Genomic DNA, 8,402 nt, shown 5'->3' on the forward strand with positions numbered 1-8,402 from the left:
CCTCTCCTTCTATGGCTCCCTCCCTTCCTTCACCAATCTTGGATAAGAAAATTTCTTCAACTTCTGCAGCGTTTCTGTCACAGCAGTTGGCCACCAACAGAAAGCAACAGTGCTCAGCGTCTCATCTCCTTTCCTCTCTCTGCATGGCATAATCAGTCTGGATAACGCTGGAAGCCACCGGGATGGTGTGCATTGGTCTGATATGAACTTCTACTGATAGTGTTTATCCAGCACCTACTTGGTTTGATCTGCATACCGAGCCACATGAAAGCTGTGAGGCAGAAAGTGCACTTCAAAAATGTGATTTCCCTTTCAGATAAATGCTTTCTACTCAGAGCAAGTTGGATTCTAACTTCTTTCCCAGATTTTGCATTTAGAAATTACTCTTGAAAGTTGAGCAGCTAAGCATCTAAATATATGGTAAAAGTTCCAGCATCGCTCTGTAAGGCAGATGTGCTCTATCCATGCCCTGTGCCTTTTTTTTTCCCAGACTTTTGTTAGTCTTGAATTTTTTATTTTTTTTATCTTTTTCTTGTTGAAGTCAGGACATTTTAAGGTGTCTCCAAATGCTCAGAGGACTGCTGATCAATTAATGTAATTGCAGAGTTATGCCTGGTGTGTACAGAAAGAGGAGGATTGTTTTTCCCATTCTTTCTGTGATGTTCCTGTGTAATACTCCAAGGGCATAGAAGAAGCAGCTGCCACCTCTATTAAATACAGTGGAGACAGTAAATTACTTCAGAGAATCAAGAAAAGAGAGACTAAGAGTTAGGGAGTTAGGGAGGGAAACAGGCCAGAACAGCAGGCATACAAAGACCAAATGTGAAGACCAAGACTGGAAAATAAAACTGGAACTGAGCAAGTAGTGAGAAACCACCTGAGAGGTTCACAAGAAGAACTGCCAACAGTGACTGCATTGCTTTGTATGTAAGTACAAGTACTTGAGGAAAATAAAGCCCAGGTCCTAGGCATTACAAACTGACTGTCCAAAACAAGTCCAAATGCAACTCCTCCTTGCTGTGCTCCTCATCTGTAAGACGACAACACTGCCACAGTCACCACCAGCCCTCTAGAGTGGTGACATCAAGGTTTCTGAAGCACCATGAACCATTGTGATGGACAATACAGCAAAACCCCAAGAAAATTAACAACTTCTGGTTGCAGAGTTTGAATGGTATGCAGAGACCACGCACAGAACAAGTTGAACCAAAGTGCTGAATAGTGGCCTGTTAAGTATTGCCCTTTCCACGTGCAGAATAAGGCCTCAGCACCGTGGGAAATATATTATGCAACACTGTGAATACAGCTTGTTGTGCAGGGGGTAAATCAAGGGCTGCAAAGAGAGCACAGTTGATTCATGTTTTCAGAGTGCTTGTTGATGCAACAATTTTCTTTGAAAGTAACTTTTAATGTAATAGATATAAGAGGAAGAAACAAAATTATTCAGAACCAAGTAAAGCACTGGGCAGAGATGAAACGCTTGTTTTATGCTGTCAGGTGGGATCCAAGGAGTGGATCGAGGCTCCTTGCATGAAATTCTCTGAACATTCCTAAAGAGAGAAAAAAATCTCCTCATTTTGAGAAGTCAAAATAGGCATCAAGTTTGCTAAATTCAAGTTTCCTCCATTTTCTTTTTTTCATCCCCACAGTGGCGAGTAAAAGATTTTTTCTGATGGCATACATACACACAGTCAATACAGCTGTTGGGATGAGGTTGATCTACCCAATTCATTCCTGAACTTGTCTCAGGATTTCTACTCAGCTTTGGGTTTTTAATGATATTATCTCTGATTCTTAGGCATCCCAACAGACTTCCCAGAAGAGAAAGTCCACATGTTTAGGATACGTCTCTGTATCTCTGTATCTATTAATGCATTTCTTTTTATACGTACATAGACACATATGTGTATCTCTATATACAGGTATATATTTAGGCTTATATGTATTTACTATATCTACACTCAGATTTACATCTATATGTAGGTGTATAAAGGTGTATACGTGTATATACAGATGTACAGGAGATGTGTAAAGGATCCAGAGAACAGAACTCAGATCCCCATGGGCAGCACAGCCTCGGGGGCTGTGGCTGGTGCAGGGAAGCTGCTCATGTGCTGGTGTGGCCACGGCAGGATGGGGACATCGTAGAGTGCAGGATGGGGACAGCCCCAGCGCAGGTCCCCAGCAGTGCTGAGCAAAGGGGCAATGCCGCAGGTGCCCCAGCTACAGCATCACCTTCCTCAGGAAGGAGGGACCAGGGGGATCGGCTCCCAGATTAAATTTTATACATCCCTCTACTGTTTCTCAGGTTGCTTTTAGAATCAGAAAATCCAGGAAATATATTCACAGATGTTCCCTTGTTTATTTGTTGACTCTGTGTAATTTGTTTGCCCTAATTTGTTTTTGTCTATCAAGGGACTTCCCTTTTTAATTTCCCTTTCTCTGTTTACCACTCTTTGTGGAGCAGCGGTCTGTTAAGCTGTGAGAGGCACATGCCAAATTAAAAAAAAAAAAAAAAAGCAAAAAAAAAGAAAAAAAGCACTGCAGATTGTTTTAAGCATTGGCTGCCCCTTTGGGCCTGAAGGCCTTGCTTGAAGCCTGCACCTGCTCCTCCTCTGGAGACACAGGGCTCCTGATCTTTATCCCCTGCCTTTAAGCTGCCTGATTCCTATTATCCAAAGTCAAACAGCGTTCTCTACATTCACGCCTCCAGCACTTGGCATGAAATTAATAAGCCTGGCTGATATATTTCCCTGGAAGCCTGCCACTCTTTAACAGTGGTGTTAGATTAAAAATTTTGGCATGGTTAATGAACAGGGAAAAGCTGAAGCCAAAAGTTTCATGCAGCAATGCAAAGATTTGGGGGTTATGAAAAGAATACCAACTATGTTCGCATTTTCTGAATGCCATCCTAATTACGGGGTTAGATAACAGACACAACAAAATAGTCATGGCTAGAAGAAAGGACGCGTTCTCACCCTTCCCTCGCGCTCGATTTTATCTGTAGCCTTTTCAATCGCATCGCTTTCTGCTGCATTGTGCAATTGAGCAGCGCTCAGAGCCGCGGCCCTGGCCACCACCAGGCCCAGTGGGGGCTGCACCTGGCCTCCATTCTGTCCCCCCACCCTGGGGATGGGGAGGCCTCATGCAGCCCTCCATCAGCCTGCTCTGGAGGCTGGGCCAGCCTCTCCTCCAGCTGTCCAGCACATGGTGGGTGGCAGGCTGCAGTGTGGTTCCCAAATTGTGACGGCTTTGGGGCTCATTCACCCTGTTTTTATCGGGTTTCATCGAGAGGGTGCAGTCAGCACGGCTGAGTTTTTCCTAGAAATAATAATCCTAAAACTAAATTCTGTGTGTTTAAGTTTATATGTATGCATGAATTTTACAAATATACAGGAATGTACAAATTTTTGGGCATATATATGAATAAGTGTACATCACAAGAAATGTTATCAGTGTCTTTCAATGCAAGCTTTTCACACAAATTCATGTGACTGGCTTTCTGTTTTCCCAGTAAAAAGTATTTTGGAAAGGAATGTTCTCAAAGTTTTCCCACAACGGCCAAGCTCTGCCTCCATGGTGAGCCTAGCAAGATTGTAAAAATAGTTCTGAATATACAGTCTGCCAAGCTGAAAGAGGTGGAAAGAAAGCTAGTGATGAAGTGTCCAGAACAAGTCATGTACAGCTGTATTTCAATGCTAGGAAGAATTCAATGTCTTTCCCTCTCTACTATAGGTCCCAGCTGCAGAGTCAGACTGCCTTACCAGTGGCAGCAACACTCCCACCTTCCATCCCCTTTAAACTATTCATTAGCCAGTGGCTGAATTACATACAACTGTTTTGCCTCTACGGCAGAGAGGGCAGCTCTGTGGAATCAGCCTGCTCCAGAAAGGCTGAGTAAGAGTTACAGTGGAAAAGAACCGCCTCTCTTCCTCAGCACTGACGGGAAATGTCATAGGAGGGAATCTTGTATTCCCTTATCGCTGTCTTATCTACTTCTTCATGAACTGCTTTCTCTCTCCTGCCATTTTTTTTTTCACTCCACCTTGAACAGAGCCATTCAGCATCTCCTGACTCTTCTGCTAATCCCATCTTCCTTCTCTCTCTACCTTCTGCCTCCAGGGATGCATTTACTTTCTCTTTCTGCCAAGGTAACTTTTGGAGCTACTTTTTCCTGTTCTTTCCATGTAGATTTCCTCCATCAAAATTTCCATAGTCTCTAATGACTTCCATCTAAGTCATCTCTTCCACATAAAATGCTTTGACAATTTTGCTGCAACTGAGGCATCCAAACTCCTTTTCCCCTGAAGTGGGGTATCCCACTATTTTTTTAAAGTGTGTCCCTCACTGTGAAGCACACCAATCGGCCTGGCTGTTAGCCCTTCAACCATCACACTGTCTGGTTTTGTTCAGAAAGTACCTGTATCGCACAAGAGCTAATGCTCATACAAGAGCTATCTTATTGTGCCATATCAGATGTGGCTGATATTATACAAAAGTGTGAAATGATAAGGAAATTGCTCATCTGAGTGATAGGTCATGGCTCTGTGTGCAGCTCCTGCCTTTCACAGCCTCTCCTTACACAAGCATACCTTTGGACAGCTTCCCAACCTGTCTCACTCCCAGGGTCTCCTCCAGCACTCCTCCTCCCCTTCTTGGGTCAAGCCCTGTTCTCCTCTTCTAGCACCAACAGCTGGAGGCCAATGACATATGAAGTGCATGTGAAACCTAATAGGAGTTTACAATGCTAATAACTTAAGCAGGCAGCATTTGACCAAGGCGTGAGTGTGACATGGCAAAAAAAAAAAAAAAAAAAAAAAAGCAATATGGAAGTTTAGACAGCACAACTTGTCAGACTTCATATTGTACACGCAGATGAAAGAGGGCATTTCAAAGCACGACCTCTACTGAGCTGTCCTGCTTGACCTGCCTGAGCTGTCCTTTTGGAGCTGCTCCAAGAGTCAGAGGGGCAGGTGCATGGGGAGTTGATTAGAAAAGGCTTTTCTTCAAGAATTCCAAAATTTTGCTGAGAATCTAAAAACCTTTTTCCAGTTGTCTGTTAAAAGGGAAAATAGTTTAGATATTTTATTTTACAAGGAACAGTTTCTATGAAAATGTCATTTTTTCCATCAAAATATCAGTTTCCTATTTGAAGAAAACAGATTTGAAAGCAAGTTTCTTACCAGTCCTAGCCACCACAAACTGATTCCTTCATTCTGCATTCCTAATTTCTGAGTCCTTTTGTGCACCATTGAGCCCAGCTCCTACAGCCCAGACACAGTGAGTTTCTCTGCAGAAATGGGCATCCATTGTATTGTAAGGTGGGGTAACCCAGCCATAAGTTCCAAATACCAGCAAGTCCATGACATTCTGAAAGCCCAGCATGTCTCTAATTTTTAATAATGAGTTACACATGAGTTTAACAGTAGTTAAGCAGAATCAAAATTAATTATGAGTTGTGTGCTTTAATTGGCATCATCCATTATTGCTAGAAATAATTGTATTGTTACCAGAGGACTGTTTGGTATGTGGGTAAGACATCATTTGTCAGTCTGTGATTCCCACCATTTTGGTCCCTCTCTTGTATATAAGAACAGCAAAAATCAGAAAAGATGTTGAGCACAGTGACACTACTTCGACTGTTACTGGTAGATGCAATAATAATACAGAAATTATTTGTTTGTGACATTTTGAAAAGAATGTGACAAAAATGCTAAGTATCTCTCCACTAAATCTCACTACATAAGCTGTTTCTAGCATCTGAATCTTCCATACTACGTGCTACTGCAAACTCTTCAGATTACTTGAAGTCTGAGAAGTGCGGATAAACACAAATGTTATAATTGCCAAAATAAAAGAGTGTTAAGGCAGGGAGAATCCAGCTTAAAGCCTAGCTTAAATGACTGGATCAGTTCTTTTTCTGAAATGGCTTTAACTGAGCACGGTTAGAAATCTCCCTATAAATCTTCATCTGCAGCCGTGTTTGTTCCTTCTGTTCCCGGTAGGCAGCCTGATGCCTTCATGCCTTGGAACCTCCTCTTTATATTAATTCCCCCTCCCTTTTTATTTCAGCTGACTATAAACCACTTCTTTTTCTTAATCTTTCTTATTGTTTAGGTTGATGTATGAAAATTAATGATCACAAGGGAAAAAGACATCTGTATTTTGACTGGGTTGCAGGAATAGCAGGCATAACAAAGAGGGGCTGGGACCTGCTTTGCAGTATTTTCCCAGTAGATGCTCTGAAGAGGGATATGGACTACTTATAGCTTCAGTTTAGCAGTCTGTGAAGCACCATGTCTCCGTTTCAGATCTGTTCTACCACTCATCATTTCCACGTATATTTGTCCATTCTCACTAATGACCTTACCTTTACAGCTCTTTCCCAAAGCCCAAAAGAGCAAATTCCAGGCCACTGCTGGCACACAATGAGGTGTAAGAGCACATCAATATGTGAGGCTGAGCAAGCTGGCAAGGTCAATTCCAGAGTAATGTGGGGGACCATGACAAGGAACAGGGCTGTGGGTTTGCCCAGCAATCTAAGGAAGGGGGATAGGAAAAAGAGGCTCTGTCTCTGAGAAATGCAGGCGTTTTGGAGACACACACGAAAGAAAGGGGACAATATGCTTGAGACATGGGCCTGAAGGCAGCTGGCCACTATTTTTTCCCTGACCTTTCTCAAATTACACCAGATATTCAGAGTTGACCATCAAGCCGCAAAGATTACAAACCCACGAATGGCGCTGCAGGGTCTGCTCCCTACTCCCGACCACCTTCCCCATTTCCATGTCTTCACAGGCATGGTTCACAGTTTGGTGTTTTCTGTGTGGAGGCACAGATGCTGCACCAACACTGATCCCCACCCTAGGTGTGCATGACCCCTCATGCCAGTCACACATGGCTGCTGGGGAAAAGCTTGCGCAGGACCCTGAGGACAGTGTCTTCTACAGGGCCCTGCTCCTCTGCCCTGCCAACCAGTGTATGAAGGGACACATCTCTTGCATGACCCAATGAATGTGAAAGCATCCATCTAGCCTCCATGAATCAATATGCCAGATTTCCACCCACAGCAACTGGGGGTGACTAGTGACTGACTAGGCAGCATACTACACTGCACATTTGCCTTGTCCTAAGTTACAACTTAGCATTTCATATTTCCTTTCTCTCTCTGAATTTCCTTCTCTTTTTCTTTTTTTCCTTTTTTTCTTTTCATTTAAGAGAATAGGTGGTTGTCAAATAATAATTTAGTGTTATCAGTGAGAATCAGTCCTTGTCAAAGCTGGAACACATCACTGGAGGTTTTTCCCCAGGGCTGCATGTGAACTGTGTGCACTGCTCTGTGGTGAGTTCTCTCTTGCCCTGCAACCAGCAGAAAGACCTCAAACCAGCACAGTTGCCAGCTGCATTCTGCCAGATGGTTGAGGATTTTCTCTTTTAGTTTTAAACTGACCCAACAAAGATGGCACGCTCCCACCAACTCGACATGACCCACTCGGAACTCTGTGTTTACACTCGGATGGCTCTGGTTGGCTGCCCTCCCAGAGATCAGTTATTCTTGCTTTTCTAGAGATCTGGGGGAGCAGTATCAATCTTCATTAATTTGGGATACAGATCTTGCAGTTACAAAACAATTAGTCTACTCAGTGCCTAGGAGCACGCTGCTGCCCCCAGCCCTGGAAAACCCCAGTCCCGGTACCAGAGACACCTGGTGCAAAACTCCGTGCCACTGGCTTGAGTCTCACTTCACATTTGCTGAAAGGCTGAAGGCCAGATTCACTGAAGATGTCATACATTATCCTGAGGGCTTTGCTGACACCCTGCCAGGAGCAGACTGGCAAGGGCAGCTGAGGCAGATGCTTGCCACATCTCCCAGCAGAAGCATAGCCGAGTGGTGGCTATCCAGAAGAGGGGAAGAGGTATGAATAAAATCCTCAAAGTGAGAGCATGGTGTGCTTGTGAAATCTGATTCTTTCCTAATTATTTCACTTAGCACTCTTAATGTTGCCAATTATACAAGAGGGTGCGATAATTCATGCTGTAGGAACTGCAGCATGAAAGCAGGTCAGTGGACTTTTTATTGTTAGATAAAGTTCATCTCTGCAGAAATATTCTCATGGGCTGGTCTGAGGCAGCAGACAGAACTCTCACAGGAGTGATGAACCACTGCTAATTCTCCTCTGCTCCAATGCAGAGCATGTTTCCCATCCTCATCACCTTTAATGCTATCAGCAAGATCTCTTAAAAAAAAAAAATAAAAAAAAGTCAGAAAGACCCTACAATGAATGCCCCCTTAGCTGTCTGCCCTAGAGCTCTATGACAGCTGGCCATCATGAGTGTCACAGGTTTATTTTGCACTGTTAAAAGAATACTTCTTCGCAGCTTAGGTAGTAATAAAGCCTTTC

Source organism: Centrocercus urophasianus, unplaced genomic scaffold (assembly GCF_019232065.1).
Source record: "Centrocercus urophasianus isolate 14NV4802_14NV808 unplaced genomic scaffold, USGS_Curo_1.0 seq_10, whole genome shotgun sequence".
NCBI lineage: Eukaryota > Metazoa > Chordata > Aves > Galliformes > Phasianidae > Centrocercus > Centrocercus urophasianus.